Below are 18010 nucleotides of genomic sequence, written 5' to 3' on the forward strand. Positions count from 1 at the left end.
GCCCCCCCCGAATAGGTCAAACCATTTTTACAACAGCAAGGTTCAAAGATAGCCATCCTCACCCTGTGCGAGGATGAATGGCAAAAAAGTGAAACTAAACCGTCCATCCCACTTTATTCTGTCCTCCAGGGTGGAATGGAGGAAGGACTTCTGTGTGAGCCTCCCCCATATCTGCCCACACCACTGGCACAACCAAGGTGTTTAGAGCCCCCAGGAGAGGATGAAGTAGCTTAAGCCCCTAGGGATGAGACCCCCCCCCCACAAATTCGGAGGAGGGTCCAGCGAGGACAGCCGCAAGCAGCGGCAGACTCCACTGTCCTTCCCTTAAGGGCAGTGGGACCCCTTAATGAGGCAGGAGACCAACAAATGCAATATTGGCCATTCACCACTAGTGACCTCTACAATTGGAAACTGCAAACAGCCAAATTCTCTGAGAAACCACAGGGTCTTATTGATCTGCTAGAGTCTGTTCTTTTCACCCATCAGCCCACTTGGGATGACATCCAGCAGCTATTACAGGTTCTATATCCCTACCACCAAGGAGAGGGACTGGATCCAAACTGAGGCCTGGAAGCTGGTCCCTGGGGTGGATGGGAACCCCAACACCAACCAGGCACTGATCAATGAAGCCTTCCCATTAACCCAACCAAACTGGGACTTTAATGTGGCAGAAGGTAAGGAGAGGCTCTGGGTCTACCACCAGACTCTAATGGGGAGGTCTCTGGGCTGCCACAAGGCACCTGACTAATTTGGCTAAGATTAGTGATGTGCAGCAAAAAAAGACAGAATCTCCGGCAGCCTTTTTAGAGAGGATCCTTGAGGCATTCTGTACTTATACACTCTGTACTTATACACCCATGAATCCAGAGGCACCAGAAAACAAGAATGCAGTCATATTAGCCTTTGTCAACCAGTCAGCGCCCAACATTGGTGCAAGTTACAAAAACTAGATAGATTGCAGAAAAGACTCTACAGAAGCTTTTGGCAGTGGCAGAGAGGGTCTATGACCACCGAGAAAGCCCGGAAGACAAACAAGCTCGAGCCGCAGCCGCTGCTAGCACCAAGCAGACACAAGACTTTGCTAAGATCCTTCTGGCTATGACTACAAAGTTGCCTGATGAGTGGGAATGCCAACTGTGCTACCTCTCCATGGACTCAGGTAGGAAACCCTGGGAAGGGCAACCAAAGTTACAGAGGAACCAATGTGCCTATTGCAAAAAGATGGGCTACTGGATGAAAGATTACCCAGAAAAACCTGCTGGGTGAAGCAGGGCCTGAGAAGGAGTGCAAATCCTCAAGCTTGGAGAAATGAGAGACTGGGGGGGCAGGGTTCGTATCCCCTCCCCGAACCTAGGGTAACCCTCAAAGTGGAGGGGACGCCCATGAGCTTCCATGTAGACACGGATGTCCAACACTTGGTATTAACTGAGCCCCAAGGAAAACTATCACATAAAAAGTCCTGGGTACAGGGGGCTACTGGCATGAACCAATACTCATGGACCACCCAAAGAAAAGTGGACCTGGGCAAGGGCTGAGTTCCCACTCCTTCCTGGTCATGCCAGAGTGCCTCTACCCACTCCTGGGCAGAGACTTGCTCACCAAAATTGGAGCCCACATTCATTTCACCCCTAGTAGGGCCTAAATAACTGACCAGGAAGGCCACCTGATCCAGGTACTCACCCTACAACTGGAAGATGAGTTTAGGTTACATCAAAAACTGGCCTCTACACCAGAGGAGAAGGTTTCCACCTGGCTAAAGGAGTTCCCACAGCCTGGGCCGAGACAGGGGGCATGGGGCTGGCTGCCCACTGGCCCCCCATCTGGATAGAGCTTAAGCCTGGAATCCTACCAGCCAGAGTTAAACAGTACCCTATGTCCCAGGAGGCCAGGCTTGGGATCATGCCTCATATCCGATGCCTGAGGGATCAAGGCATCTTGGTGCCTTGCCAACTGGCTTGGAAAAACCCCCCCCCCCCCCCCGCTGGTCAAAAACCCAAATTCAACTATCAGCTAGTCTAGGACTTGAGAGGTAAACAAACGGATTATGGTTGTTCATCCAACGGTACCTAATCCTTACACTCTCCTGAGTTCCTTGCCATCTTCTAGAAACTGGTACACAGTGTTAGACTTGTAAGATGCCTTCTTTAGCCTGCCTCTGGCCAAAGAGAGCCAGCCCTTCTTTGCTTTCGAATGGCAAGACCAGGAGATCGGCTTCAACGGGCAGCTGACTTAGACCTGCCTGCCGCTGGGATTCAAAAATTCGCCCACCCTGTTTGATGAGGCTCTCCATGAAGACTTGGGTGACTACTGGCTGGAACACCCCTAGCTCACCCTATTACAATATGTGGATGACATCTTGATAGCTGCTGATGACGCCTCACAGTGTCAGCAGGGAGCTAGAGACCTCCTGGCAACCCTAGGTAGACTGGGATAGCGGGCATCTGCCAAGAAAGCCCAAATATGCTGGAGAGAGGTCACCTATTTGGAATACATATTAAAAAAAGAACAAAGATGGCTTACAAATGCCAGAAAAGAAACAGTCTTAAAAATACCCATCCCTCATTCCCAGAGGGCGGTGAGGGAGTTCCTGGGGTCAGCAGGATTCTGCCACTTATGGATCCCAGGATTTGTTGAACTGGCAAGGCCCCTCTATGAAGTCACATGGGAAAGTGAGCCCTTCATTTGGATGGAGGTCCAGGAAGAGGCCTTCAGTAAGATCAAACAGGCCCTCCTAGCCACCCCAGCCCTAGGACTCCCAGATGTTACTAAGCCTTTTCATCTTTTCATAGATGAAAAGAGGGGAGTGGCCAAAGGACTCCTAACTCAGACTCTGGGGCCCTGGAATAGGCTGGTGGCATATTTATCAAAAAAACTGGACTCGGTTGCCGCTGGGTGGTCACCATGCCTGCGAATTAGAGCAGCCATGGCCCTTCTAGTCAAGGATGCATACAAGTTAACCTTAGGACAGAATTATATATCACAATCCCTCACACCATCGAGGGAGTTCTCAAGCAGCCACATGACCACTGGTTGAGCAATGCCTGGATGACTCACTATCAAAGCTTACTCCCTAACCCCCCAAGGATTCATTTTCTCTTGAGCACAGTCCTCAATCCAGCTGCCCGATCCAGACCTGGACATGCCCTTGCACAATTTCATGCGAATCCTGAGCCAAGTGCATGGGCTCAGAAAAGACCTGACTGATCAGCTGCTTCCTGACGCAGAAGCCACTTGGTTTACTGATGGCAGAAGTTTTGTGCAAAACAGACGGAGGTGTGCGGGGCAGCAGTAATAACAGAAACCGAAACTGTCTGGGCAGTGGCTCTACCTGTGGGGATGTCAGCCCAGAAAGCTGAGCTGATAGCCTTAACCAAGTCTCTTAAATTGGGCAAGGACAAAAAATTAAACATGTATGCAGACAGCCAGTATGCCTTTTCCACAGCCCATGTACATGGGGCCATCTGCCAGGAGAGGGGCTGCTCACAGCTGAGGGAAAGACTATCAAAAATAAACAAGAAATCCTAGACTTACTGGCTTCCCTATGGCTAACCAAGAAACTGGCTATCATCCATTGCCCCAGGTACCAGAAGACAGATACGCCTATAGCCTGGGGAAACCAGAAGGCAGACCAGGTTGCCAAGGAAACGGCCCTGAAAGCAACCTTAGTCCTGGCTATCCATCTGCCGGACCCAGGGCCACCCATGCTATCAGACCAACCTGATTATTCTCAGGAAGATCTGAAGCTGATACACAAACTTCCCATGACCCAAAAGATTGATGCCTAGTGTTATACAGGGGACTGCAGGATTATCCTGCCAAGTAACCTAGCCAAAGATCTTCTCAATCACATCCACCAGACCACCCATGTGGGCACTCGAAAGACAGAAGACCTCCTAAGAAACGCTCATCTCAAGGTTCTGAAACTCCGATCACATGTCAATTCAATTGCCTCCAAAATGTCTGAGCTGTGGGCTGACGAATGCTGAGAACCTTCCCAAAGAACAGGGGACCTGGTTGAGAGGCTCCAAGCCCAGAGTCCACTGGGAAATGGACTTTACAGAGATAAAACTGGGCAAATATGGTTATAAATATCTTTTAGTTCTTTTCAGGATGGACTGAAGCGTACCCCACCAAGCATGAGACTGCACAAACGGTCACCAAGCGGCTACTGGAGGACATTCTTCCAAGGTATGGTGTGTCAGCTCTTCTGAGCTCAGACAATGGACTGGCCTTCATCTCTCAGGTAATGCAAGAGTTAGCCAAAATATTGGGGGCAAAATGGAAATTAGACTGTGCATACAGGCCCCAAAGCTCTGGACAGGTAGAGAGGATAAATAGGACACTAAAAGAGACCCTTACTAAATTAACCATGGAGACTGGTGAGGACTAGGTGGCTCTCCTTCCCTTTGCTCTATATAGGGTGCGAAACTCACCCTACCTGTTAGGTTTAACTCCATTTGAAATCATGTTTGGAAGACCCCCTCCCATCCTCCCCAATTTAAAAGCTGAATTAATTACTGAGTTTGATAACTGTCAATTGCTTGATTCTCTGAGGTTGAGGCTGTGGCACACGCCCACAAAGATGTGTGTCCCCATCTGAAAGCTATTTATGAGACTGCTCCTCCTCCTACCCCACACAATTACCAGCCTGGCGACTGGGTCTATGTCCACAGACACCACTGCAAGACTCTAGAACCTTGCTGGAAAGGACCATACATGGTTCTCCTGACTACCCCGACTGCAGTGAAAGTAGACGGAGTTACCGCCTGGATTCATCACACTCATGTCCAGCTAGCGAGCCCACACCCAGACCCAGACAACCTTCACCCTCTGCTGATCACTGCACCGGATCCCAAAACATGGAAAGTCCACAAGGACACAGACAACCCTCTTGAGTTAAGACTTTATTGTTCTTAATGGCTTCTATATTGTCCTCTGGCAACGCTCACTCTAACCTTCCCAACACTATGCTCTGGAGATTCTCTGTCAGGGAAACATACCAGGGGAAGAACCAGGTGATTGGCACGGCTGACTGCCCCCTAATGGGCTGCTGAGAACCCCTAGACATCATAGTGTACCCCAATGCCAGTAGCCACACAAATGAAAAATATGTCTGCTTTCCTTATTGGCAAGACAGACTCATCATGTTTAAAAGACAGAGCCCTCTATGGAGGGTGCTGCTACTTCTCCTGCAAGCTAGAGACAGGCCTAACCTGGGGACAAATAGGAATTACAGGGAAGGAGAGGTCCATATTCCTACTGGAAAATGGCCAACCTTATTCCTGAACATATGTTGCAGATCCTTGGGACAAACGCTGGCATACTGGGGTAATAGGAAAGCTCTACCCAGGGGGATTCACTAGTTACCCCACTGCTGATTTCCACATTTCCCACCAGCTTGTGCTGGTAGCTCAGCTTATACTGACCCATCATAGCATTATTGTACAGGAAAAACAAACAGAGGAGCAGATAAAATCAACCATGTCCTGGAATCAATATATACAGTATGTGGTGGACTTTTTACCCTTTACCAACTGCCCCAATGCCTCTAATTGCTTTCTTTGTGCATCTAGCAACAGACTCTTGCTGACTGCAGTACCAGTTAATGCCACCCTAAGACTCCAGGAAATAGCTCCTCTGATGCCATGGGCGGGCGTTCCCCTGTTTGAACGATCACCTGACTACCCACTTTGCATTTCTGGTGCAGCCATTCCTGCCCATTACAAGTGCCTCACTAGTATGACTCTTTCTGGAACTGCGTGTGTCAGCCTTCCCCTTTTTCTCTGGCGGGGGGAGACATTTTGACCTGCGTTACTTCCTCTCAGCCTGACTTTTATGTTCCAGTAATCATCACCCCTCAGGTGTACTTGTTCGAGGAGGAAGAGGCTGCTCTTCTCCTCCACGCCTGATTGTGGAGAGAAATCTTCATTTCCCTGTTAGTGGGTCTGGGACTCGCCCTCTCAGTAGGCGCTGGGAGTGCGGCAACTGCAGCTATCGTTCAAACCAATCATCTGGCGGGGGACTTCCAGGACAAGTTAGACCAGGCAACAGCATCCACAACCAACAGTCTTGAGTCCCTCCAACGACGACGAATTCACTTGCAGGAGTGGTGCTTCAGAACAGGCAAGCTCTGGGCCTAATCATGGCTGAACAGGGGGGAACTTGCATGGTTTTGGGGGAAAATTGCTGCTTCTTTGTCAATGAGTCCAGTATTGTTGAAGAAAATGTAAAAACCCTCATACACCTCTGCCAGGAACTCCTCTCCAGATACAAAATTGGTATGAACAACTGTTCAATTGGTCTCCCTGGCTTACCACTCTACTTTCAGCCTTAGCTGGACCCATAATCCTCCTCCTATTAGTGTTAACTGTTGAACCATGTATTATCAATTGGCTGACTGCCTTTGTTAGAGAGTGAATGCAGTACAACTTATGGTCCTGAGGTCCCAGTATCAGCCCGTAGACCGGCTCATTAGAGATCACGATCCAGACCCATGATTGGGTCATCCCTAGTTACTAGGAGAGGGGGAAATGTGAGACCCTGACTCGTCTAACCACTTCTTTCTGCTTCTGTAATCTGCTTGGCTTAAGATGGCACTAACTCCATTTTGACTAGCTGTTTCAGGCAAGCCCGGGGATGCCCAGGCATGTTGTAATCTTCAGTTACCACCCCCATCCCGGAAAGCTATAGATCAAGCAAGCCCGGGCTTATAGCAGCCTTATAAGGTAAAAACAGAAACTTCTGGCCCCACAGATAACAGTCAGAGCATTCCAATACCCTAAAGACAGCCCCTACCAATAAGAATCCTCCCCATACTCAGGGCATAGAACCATCCAATCATTTTAAAGGATGCTTGGTGTGCACGGGCTTCTGTGAAACTTCCCTGTAAAAACCTACCCCACCCTAGATCGGGGCTCTCAGTAGGATCCGCTGCGTTGGTGAAATCTGAGGGCCTGAGTTTAAGGCTGAATAAAGGCTCTTTGCTTTTGCATGCACTCCAGACTCCTTGGTGGTCATTGGGGGTCGCAGGATTGGGGTGCAACATAGCAACTGACATTCCAAGGGGCTAATCAGTATTCATGTAAATGAATAGAAAAATGTCTACTTAATTTTTAAATGAAAATAAACTAGGAAGGGGAATCAATATCCCAAACAACCTAAGAGATTGAAGGAGTGGTTAATAACCAATAATACAAACACCAGGAAGCCAGGCGTGGTGGTACTTGCCTTTAATCCCAGCACTTGGGAGGCAGAGGCAGTCTGATCTCTGTGAGTTCAAGGCCAGCTTGGTCTACACAGTGAGTTCCAGGACAGCTGGGGCTACAGGGAGACCCTGTCTCAAAAAGACCCCCCCAAACAAACAAACAAACCACTGAGGAGGAATGATCCAGGGTACGTATGTATGGAGAAGAAACACCTTACTAGAAGGTCTACAGGTCAGAGCACCTAGCACACTGACTACAAGCCAGGCATTTAGCCCCAGACAAGGAGGGAGATGTAGGAATTGAATAAGGCTGTCCCTGCTTTTTGTGGTTCAACATGTAAGAATCTCAACAGGCTTGAAATTTCAGTTGCTACGGTATATTAACTGTAATTATATAAATGTAACTGCTAGTTCTTCAGTTGAAAAATCACAATGTAAATAACAGATGTATATCATGGTCAGTGACAAATCACATCACTTCTTTCACAGTGTGTCAGAAATTGGTTGTTATTCAGTTCATACTTTGGTGGCTAATTTTGGTTGTCAATTTGGCATACCTGGAAAGGGGGAACCTCAATTGAAGAATTTCCTTTATCAGACTGGCCTGTGGGGCATTTTCTTGTTTGCTAATTGAAGCAGCAATCAAATAGTAGCCCACTGTGGGTCACACCATCTCTGGGCAGGTGGGCCTGGGCTGCATAGGAACAGTAGCCGAGCAAGAGCAAGAAAACAAGCCAGTAACTAGTGTTCCTCCATGGTCTCTGTTTCAGTTCCTGCCTCCAGTCCCTGCCCTGACTTCCTTCAGTGATGGATTGTGGCCTGGAAGTGTAAGCTGAAATAAAACCTTTCCTTTCCTAGTTGGCTTTTGGTGTCTTATCACAGCAACAGAGACACAAGCTAGAACACCCAAACAACTAAGTGTGTAATGGTTTGCCTCCTTGTCTCTCAATGACAAAGACTCCAAAACAGAGAACTTGCCAACAAAGATGAAAATGGAACAAAAGACCAAAGAGTGAGCATATTGCCATGTAGAGTTATAGAAAAAAACCCTGTAAAATATGGAATTATTTGACAAGCTGCCATTCAGGAGATTCAAGACGCTGGATGCAGTGGCACATACCTGTAGTCTAGCTTCTTGGGAGGAGGGATGCTTAAGCCTAGGAGTTCAGGAGCAGTCTGGGAAACATAGCAAGAACCTGTGTCTTTTAAAAGTAAAAAAAAAAAAAAAAGAAAAGAAATCTATATAAGAACCAGAAGAAATCAGTGAAGTAAACTAATCAATGCAAATGATGAAAGCCATTGTAGCAAAAAGTATGAAGAGTCTCAGAGAAGTGATCACAGTATGGAAATTGTAACCTGATTCAGATTTAGGACAGTGGCAAGTCACCAAGGCATGGAACATGTTTGCTCAGGACCATGCTATCTGTAAGAAGGCAAGCACTGCTCACATTATTTGCAATGTTTTAAATGTAGTACATTAATATAGTTTTGCTAAGTTTTTTTTTCATTTCTCTATATAACATACATTTACATATCATAATTTCCCTACTAATCACTAAAATCATGTTATAGAGTCTATGTTTATAGGGACTTTTAAAAATATTTTATTACTTTTGTTTTATGTGTATGCGTGTATTGCCTGCATGTGTGTAAGAGCACTTATGTCACAAAATGCCCTCAGAGGTCAGAAGAACGCATCAGATCCCCTGGAACTGGAGTTATGGATGGTTGTTAGCTGCCTGTGGGTCCTGAGAATTGAACCTGGGTCCTCTGCAAAAGCCACTGAGCCATCTCTCCAGCCCCTACAGGGACATTTTTATAGTCTCACACTATTATGAAAAGCAAAAACTACTGGTACTTAGGAAGTATAAGGTAAGCTCATTATATAAAGTACTTGTCAGATATTTTTAGAGTGGATGCTTCAGAACTGAAGACTGATACGGAAGATTTGAAGATGAAGATGAAAAGAGCATAAACAAGTAAAAGGCTAAACCACCTGGACACAGAAAGATGTTGAAGGAAACAGATTTTAGCTCTGAAAAAAATGAAGTGGTAATTTATAGCTGATCTTCAATGACTTTTACATATGGGATACTGATTAGCCATCACACATATTTACTAAAGACTGAAAGAATAAAAGCTACTTTTTTCTCTCCTCTCTCCCTGTCTAACCCTTCTACCATGGCTTCCCCATTTAAAGTGTCCCCATTTTCCCCAATTCTCCTTTGATAAAACAGACCTACCTCTCTTGAGCTCCTTCTCTCCCTTTATCGCCAAGCTTCCTTGTATAACCCTCCCTTCCCCCTAACATTTAAATACCCCCATTTTTATCCATTTATCCCTTAGTAATACCTGTCTCCTACTATTCTTCTCATTCAGGTTCTTTCTTTCCCTTTACCTCCCTGATTCTTTTTCACGATCCTGGTTCCTGCAGTTATATCTGGATACATGCTCATAAGAATTTGGTGCTAGTATCCACATATGAAGGAGAACATACATTGTTTGTTTTTCTGAGTCTGTGTTACTTCACTTAGTATATTAGTCCAACATCCTAAGGACAAATTACCTATACAATATCTCTACATGTGTCTAAGTGTATAGCTAAAGGCCACATAATAAGAAACAGTGCTAGTCAGGAGAAACCTTTGTTTGAGTTGTTGGCTGGGAGGGGGCAGAGAAAGATTGTAAGATCCAGGGAGGAAGTGTACCACAATATGGAAATAGAGTCCTTCAAGCTCCTGGGACCCTTGCTCATATGAATCTACAGCAATGGTGTGAGCATACACACGTCCCATGCAAACTCAAGCAGACAAAAAAAAAAAAAAAAAAAAAAAACAGCATAGAACTAGAGAAATGGACAACATACCCCAATCTTAGATGAAGAAGTATTGGCAACTGATTACTGCTAGGTGAGGAAGAGCTAATCGTCCTAAAGTGAGGGACCCTAGATAAGCTGACTAGACCTCAGTAGATGAACGTGCACTGAGGGACGTCTGGGGACAGACACTAACTTGATACAGTAGGTCTTAACACAATGACAGACTGTATGAATTTCAATGGGGGGCCATGGGAGGATGTCAGTGGGGAAGAGGATATAAAGATGATTAAGACTGATCGAGATGTTCTGTATGAAATACACAAAAATTCAATAAAAACAAAATTTAAAAAGCTACTTTTAACTGCAACATAATGGATCTGGACCAAAACAACTTTTTTTTTTTTTCCAGACAAGGTCTCACTATATAACTCCGGCTGGCCTGGAAGTCTCTACGAAGATCAGGATGGTCTCTAACTCCTGGTCTGGGATTAAAGGCATGCATTACTATGCCAAGCTGGATCTGGACTAATTTAAGAACAATCTAGGGCTGGCAAGATAGCCCAACAGGTAAGGGCACTTGCTGCCAAGGCTGATTACCTGAATTTTATCCTCAGAACCCACATGGTGCAAAGAGAGAACCAACTCCCACAAGTTGTCCTCTGACTTCCACATGAATGCTATGACATGTGTGTACCCCCCCAAATAAATAAAACATAAAATAATAAATATCCAGTGGAAGAGGAATTCTGTATCAGAATAAGTTTCAAAAGAATCTGTATCGAGCTGGAGAGATGGCTCAGTGGTTAAGAACACTGATTGTTCTTGCAGAAGACCCAGGTTTGAATCCCAGCATCCACATGGCAGCTATACATAACTCCACTTCCAGGGGATCTGACAGCCTCTTCTGTCCTCCGCGGGCATTTCATGACACGGGTGTACCTACTTACATTCAGGCATAACACTCATACACATAAAGTAATAAAGTATTTAAAAAAAAGAATCTGTATCATTTTTTTCCCTAGAGGTTCAAAAATGTAGAATCAGTACTTATCCAGCAGGAACAGTTCAAGTTTTGAAACAGGTGAGGGAAGATGGACAGTGTGACCTGTCAAGGTCTCTGCTAGACTAAGATACTGTCTGATTTTCACCATGACAGATTTTTATCTCACTCTAAGCTGCCAATTATTTCTGAGCACTGCACTTAAATGGTTCTTTGCTTTGTACATTGAGTGCCCTTTCTCCCAGACCCTCTTCAGTTAAAGGGCATTAGGTAACAGAGTGGGACTCTGATGAAAAAGCAAAGCTGCAGAACAATCTTCTTGCTAGTGAGGCTGTGATGAGGACTGCAGCAGGTTTGATGTATGAAGATCCCACAGCACCAGTGCATCCATACAAATGAGCCCCAAATACCTTGTTCACAGTGTTGGACCAGCACCACTGATAATAACTGCTTGGGTTTGAAACATGGATAATCATAATCAAAACACATTTCCAAACCCCTTACTCGGGTCATAGGCAGATAGTAATCTCATCTTACCTCCCCCGACCCAAGGCATAAGTAATGTTTTCAGAACGAAGCATGACTACCACTCAGGGGCCTTAGGAAGATTTTAGTGGTATTTGATCAAATGATATTTAGCAGTTAGATATTTTTATTTAAAAAAAAACTCACATGCCAATTCAGGCTTATTAATACCCTCTCAAGAAAAAGTATTAACAGAAAGGAAAAAATATGGACCTTTTGACCTTCTCTCCAGTACTGACAATTCTTGAAATCAGTTAATTCTTTTTCTTAAATTTTAATTTTCTTAATTTATTTTTATTTTATGTGTACAAGTGTCTTGCCCACATATATGTAAGTGCAACCATGTCATGAAAAGTCCCAAGAGACCAGAAGAGGGCATCATAAATCCTGCAACTGGAATTACAGATAGTTGTTGGCCACAATGTGGGTGCTGGGAATCAAACCTGGGTCCTCTAGAAGAGCAGCTAGCTAGTGCTCTTAACCGTTGAGCCATCTCTCCAGCTCCAAAACCTGTTAATTCTTAATCACACACACATGAACAATTTACAATCATTTCTTCATTAACAACCATTAGACTACCAGGAGACTGATGGTGTAGACTGGAGGATGGAGGACTTCCTGATGTTGAGAAGCAGTTTCAGCCTTCTTTGAATGGCTGCTTTCCCTACAGCCTCCTTCCCTCAGGTCCCAGGTTGTGCAAGACAGTGGCTTTGCCTCTGTGTTGGGTTTGTGTTGCTGACAGGAGAAGTCTCTGTCATTTGCAGATTCTGGTCTTGGGTGGACTGATTCTCTGGAATGGATCTCCCACCTCCCCTGAGGGCCAGCTGTGGTCTTGACTCTACATGTGGTCCTGGGTATCCAGACCTTGATGTTGGACTTTTCCCCCCAGGCACCAAGAGGCTTTCCCATTATTTTTCTGTTCCTATTCTATAGCCCCAGTGTGCCTTCACCTGTGTCCTATGGAAAATGGAAAACAAGTAACTGAACTTCTAGAGATAAAAATCATAGTCTTGGAAGTTAAAAAAAAAGAAAGTAGTGTAAAAACTAAACTGATATAATCCTCAAACTAAAAATATGTAATATTTTAGAATGTAAATCTGCAATTCTATATGTCTACTATAATTTTTAATGTTATTTACTGACAAAACTGCATTACCAACCTTCAACAATAATGTGAAACTTGTCGCTGTTGCTATAGTGTAAGTTTGGCATTCACTCCCTTTCTAAATACTCCAGCCTCTACAAAGTTTTTCAATGTAATCCTGTTGTTTCTTAAAGAAAGTAATGCTAATAAGGGAGATATGGCTAAAAATGGGGTTATTTTAATGGGAGGGAGGAGGGAGAGTAACAGGGATGACAGAGTATATGGGCTCCAGTTGGGGGGGGCTATGGGAGGGTGCCATTCGGGATTCAGGTATAAAGATGAATAAAATTGTTTGGGATGTTCTGTATGAAATACACACATACAAAAAAATCTATAAATAAAAAAATAATAAAAAAATTTACAGATCAGTTTTGGGAGGTTTTACATATAATCAGGGAAGTTGGTATATTTCTGTTTTGTGTATATCTTCTTTTATGCCCTTTAATAAAATTCTATAATGTTCTCCCAAAAAATTTTTTTAATTAAAAAAATCATTAGCCTACCAGGGGAAGGACTACTGAATACTTTTAAATAGATCACTGACCCCTCTGCTGTTCTTTGACCTGAAGCTCTGTATGAGCTCTGCTAACCTGAAACTCACTGTAGTATCTGAGTTGGCTCAATGCTAAAATCTCTGAACAATGTGGTGTTCTAGCTTTCAATCCTTCCCAAACATTGACTGCCCATAGTTCCCAGTAAGATGAAGCATGAGAGACATGGGAGCTCTTTCAAGCATGTTACCTGAGGGTATGTGTTAAAAAGAATGTTACTTATAGATTTGCTCTAAATTTTACTGCTAGGCCAACAGCACTTTCTGTTAATGGAAATATTCTACATCTGCACTGCCTCGTTTGAAACCTGGTAACCACTTCTGGCTCACTTGAAATGCTGCTAATGCAAGTGAAGAACTGAATTTTTAGTCTTATTTAATTAAAAATATTTTATTAATTTTATTTTCTGTGTATGAGTGTATTGCCTATATGTGTGTAAGTGCACCTGTGTCATGCAACGTCTACAGAGGTCAAAAGAGGGTGTTGGATCTCCTGGAACTGAAGTTATGGACTGTTGTTAGCCATCATGTGGGTGCTGGGAATCGAACCCAGGTCCTCTGCAAGAGCAGTCAGTGCTCTTAACCACTGAGTCATCTCTCTTGCCCAGTCCCCTTATTTAATTTTTAAGATTTTTTTTTGAGAAGACACTTTCAAAAGAAGTCTTTATTAATCCACCCACAGGCACAGACATCATGCATTAGCCAAGTTTTGGCTTGCAGAGCTGTTCTTGTCTGTTCCTTGTGACCTTTTTCTGAAAAAGAAGTATAAGCCCATGTGTGAGATCTGTCCTCATCAACCCCCACCTAAGCCTTTTCCTAAAAGCTGGTCTCAGTCCCATAGCCGCATTTCTCATCCATAGATGTCCACTCAGATTAGGTTTCTTCTGGGACCAGCAGAACCTATAAATGCAATTCTACTGTACTTCAGAACAGGTCTATACAGACATTAACTTACCCAACTGGTGGTGAATAGTCAAGGATGGAACACCTTTAGTGGTTACTTAGCTCTAAAAGCACAAAAGACAAGCAATTGCTACAACCAACTGCCTAGAGCTCTACATTCGTCTCCCTCTAATTCTTAGATTATCCCATTTCTGTTCTCTCTTTTTGGTATTTTTGAGACAGGGTCTCCTTGTAACCCCAACTGGCCTGGAACTCACAGAAATCCGCCTACCTGTGCTGGGATTAACGGTGTGTACCACCATGCTTGGCTAGATTATCCCGTTTCCAAAAAGAATAAATGCAGCCCTGTTTGAATCTAGCCCACATGCTTATAAGCAGACTACAAGGCTGTGAGGCCAGCTTCACATGCTCTCCCTCCTTCACATGCTCTCCAGTGTTGAGATCTGATGGGAAAGGGAACAGAGGGTAAGATTTATTTTTAATCATGTGTGTGTTTCTCTGTGTTTGTCTATGTGTGGGTATGTGTACATGAATGCAGGTGCTTGTAGAGGCCAGAAGAGGGTGGCCAAATTCCTGATGCTGGAGTTACAGGCAGTTGTAAGCTACTCATTGTGGGTGCTGAGAATCAAACTTGGGTCCTCTGGAAGAGTAGTATCTACTCTTAACCACTGAGTCATCTCTCCAGCTCAGTTTTATTTAATTTTAATTTAAATACCCACTTGTGGTACTATTAGTAGACAGTACAGATATAGACCCAAACTCCCCAAACCTAGCTATAAAATGGAATCACCAAAGTAAGCTTTACTTTAAATTCTTGGGATAAGCTTAACTTGATTGTTTAATGCAATGTTGAATTTGATTTGCTAATATTTCATTGAGGACTTTTGGATTCATGTTCATCAGGGATATTGGCCTGTAATTTTCTTTTCTTATAGTTTTCTTGTATGATGTTGATATCAGATTAATCCTGGCTGTGTAAAATGAGTTTGGAAGTACTTCCTTTTCTTCAATGTTCGGAAACAGTTTATATTTATTCATTTTTTTAAGACAGGGTTTCCTTGTAGCCCCAGCTGGCCTGGAACTCACTACAGAGACAGGCTGGCCTTGATCTCACAGAGACTACCCGTGTTCTGAGAGTCAAGATTAAAAGCATGTTCTACCAAGCTTTGGTTTGCGAACAGTTTTTGAAATTTTTTATTTTTATTTATGTGTGTGTGCCTGCTTATGCAGCATGTACATGCAGTGCCCATAAATTCTAGAAGAGGGTGTTTGATCCACTGGAATTGAGATTACAGGCAGTGTGAGTTGTTTGATGTAGATGCTGGGAACCGAACCCAGGTCCTCTGCAGGAGCAGCAAGTGCTCTTAACCACGGAGCTATCTCTCTGGCCCATGGGAACATTTTGAAAGTATTCATATTAGTTCTTCAACTATTTTGTAGAATTCAGCACTGAAGTCATCAGGTTCTGGTTTTGGGGGAACTATTTAGTTACTCATGCCATCATCATCAGTTCACTTATATGTAATTGTCTTTCTCCTTCCCCCTGTCCCTCCTTTTCTCTCTCTGAGACAGTATATTGTTCTGTAGCCTTGAACTCACAGTAATCCTCAGGCTTCGGTCTCCCAAGTGCTGAGATAATAGTCATGTGTCACCATGCCCCGACCCTACCTCATTTTTCTGCTCCTTTCAGGATTTTCTCTGTCTTTAATTTTTTAGTTTAATTATAATGTTTTAATGTATCTTGATTGGGTTGACTCTGATTGGAGGCATTTGGCCTTCTGGTACCTGCATGTTTATATCTTCGTCTACATTTTGCAAATACTTTACATTATTTATTCAAATAAGCTTTTGATTCCTTTGCTTCGCCTCCCTTCTTCTTTAAAATCCTGTAACTCAAGACACTGCTCTTTGGATGCTGCTTTAGTTTGCTTTATAAGCACCATGACCAAAAGAAACCTGGGGAGGGAAGGGTTTATTTCACCTGACAGGTCATAGTCCATCATCTAGGGGAGCCAAGGCAGGAGCTTGAAGCAGAAACCAAGGAGGAATGCCACTTTCTGGCTTGCTTCCAGGTTCAGGAACCTTTCTTACATAGCCCAGGCCCAACTGCCTAAGAATGGTACTGCTCTCAGTGGGCTGGGCCCTCCTTAGCAATCAAGCGAATGCCCCTCAAACATGCCCAAAGGCCAATCTGATGGAAGAAGTTCCTAATTTAGGTTCCCTCTTCCCAGCTGTGTGAAGTTGACAACCAAGATTAGCTAGCATAGATGCTGTTCCATACATCCTGTAAGGTTTCTTTGTTCCTCTCCTGTTCTTTCATTCTGTGACTTCCTATTTTTAAATAACCGGTCTTTGCAGTCACAGATTCTTCTTACTGCCTGATCAGTTCTAATGCTGGTGCTCTCCATTGTGTTCTTCATTTCATTCAATGTATTTATCAGCTGCTGAACTTGAGGATTGGGGTTTGGTTCTCAGCACCCAAATGGCAGCCAACAACCACCCATAACTCCCGTTCCAGGGAATTCGAATCCCTCTTCTGGCCTCTTTGGGTTGTGTACATATGTTGTACTTAAATACACGCAGGCAAAACACTCATGTACATAAAATAAAAATAAATAATTTTTAAAAGGAAATATGTTGGAACTTTGCTTATCGGTTTTAATTGAAATGAATAAAAGCAGCAACTCCAACCTGGAGACTGATAAATTTCTCATTTTGGTCATTTCTGTTTTCCTGATTTTTTTGTTGTTATTGTTGTTGAATTGTTCTCTGTATTATCTGAGCCTCTTTAAAATAATTGCTTTGAATTCTTTGTCAGGAGTTCACAAATCTCCATTTCTTTATAACTGGTTACTAGAACAGTGCTTTATTTTGTTCCTCTGATTCTATCATTTTCTTGGACTGTTCTTGATCCTCCTGACCAGGCACTGGTGACTGCTCATATAAAGAAATAGGAACTTTAAAAAAGTTTTGTAGACTAGCTTTGTCTGGGAGAGCACTTTACCAGCCAGTCTACCCAGAGATTGTAGACAGGGTGTCTGTGTGGCTTGCTGCTGGAGCAGTTAGGCAGGTTGGCCTAGTGCCTAGGTCATCAGATGGGCAGAAAAAATTCTTGGGTGCCTAGGAGTGGGCCTGGGACCTGTACCTGTGAGCAGTGGCCTGATGCATAGGTCCACAGGGACTGATCTTGTATTGGAGTGGACCTTGAACCTAACTCTGCAGAGGCCAGTCATATACTGGGATGGGCCTGGTATCTGGATCACTGTGATGGGCCTACAGCCTGAATCTGTGGAGGCAAGCCTGGATTCTGGGCCCACATGGGGCTAGCCTGGAGACTAGGTCTGTAGAATAGCCCTGGACTTTATTCAAAGGAGACCTCCACTGAGCTTTTTTGTTTTGTTTTACCTACTTAGGTGATTTCTTAATTGTGTATCAGAATTTGAGAAACATTTTTTGTCATTTTTCTATTCAAAATGTTCCACATGTTGAAAATGCAGACTCTTAGGCTCCATATTGACCTACTGAAACCAGAGCCCATCTTTTTAACAAGCTCCCCAGATGACTTACTGGCACACTAAAGTTTAATAAACACTGTTATTGAACATTATCATTATCAATCTTGGTTACATATGTGAATCAGGCAGACACCTTTAAAAAATGTTACATGCATCAATAAACATTTCCCAATGAGTCTAGTGTAGGACCAACATAAAAACCACTTAACTTACAAACAGTAACTGTTGAGAAAACTCTGGACATGACAAGTCGAAGTAAAAAGAAGGCTAAATTCCAATTAAATTTTAGGCTGAATTCTAACTTCCAAAGGGAGGGAACTTGCCTTGCAAAAGGCTGTATGATTGGCATGG

General features: G+C 43.8%; 1 protein-coding gene and 1 non-coding gene across 4 annotated transcripts in view; both read right to left on the bottom strand.

Annotated features, from left to right (window-relative positions):
- Nucleotides 1–18010, bottom strand: part of Frmd5 (FERM domain containing 5) — a 370855-nt gene that overhangs the window by 120755 nt on the left and 232090 nt on the right. The window lies entirely within an intron of this gene.
- Nucleotides 14063–14136, bottom strand: LOC115066963. Its single transcript, XR_003846402.1, has one exon. It is a non-coding gene; the product is annotated as a small nucleolar RNA SNORD99 (small nucleolar RNA).

This window comes from Nannospalax galili, unplaced genomic scaffold (assembly GCF_000622305.1).
Source record: "Nannospalax galili isolate Female #2095 unplaced genomic scaffold, S.galili_v1.0 scaffold732, whole genome shotgun sequence".
Classification (NCBI taxonomy): Eukaryota; Metazoa; Chordata; class Mammalia; order Rodentia; family Spalacidae; genus Nannospalax; species Nannospalax galili.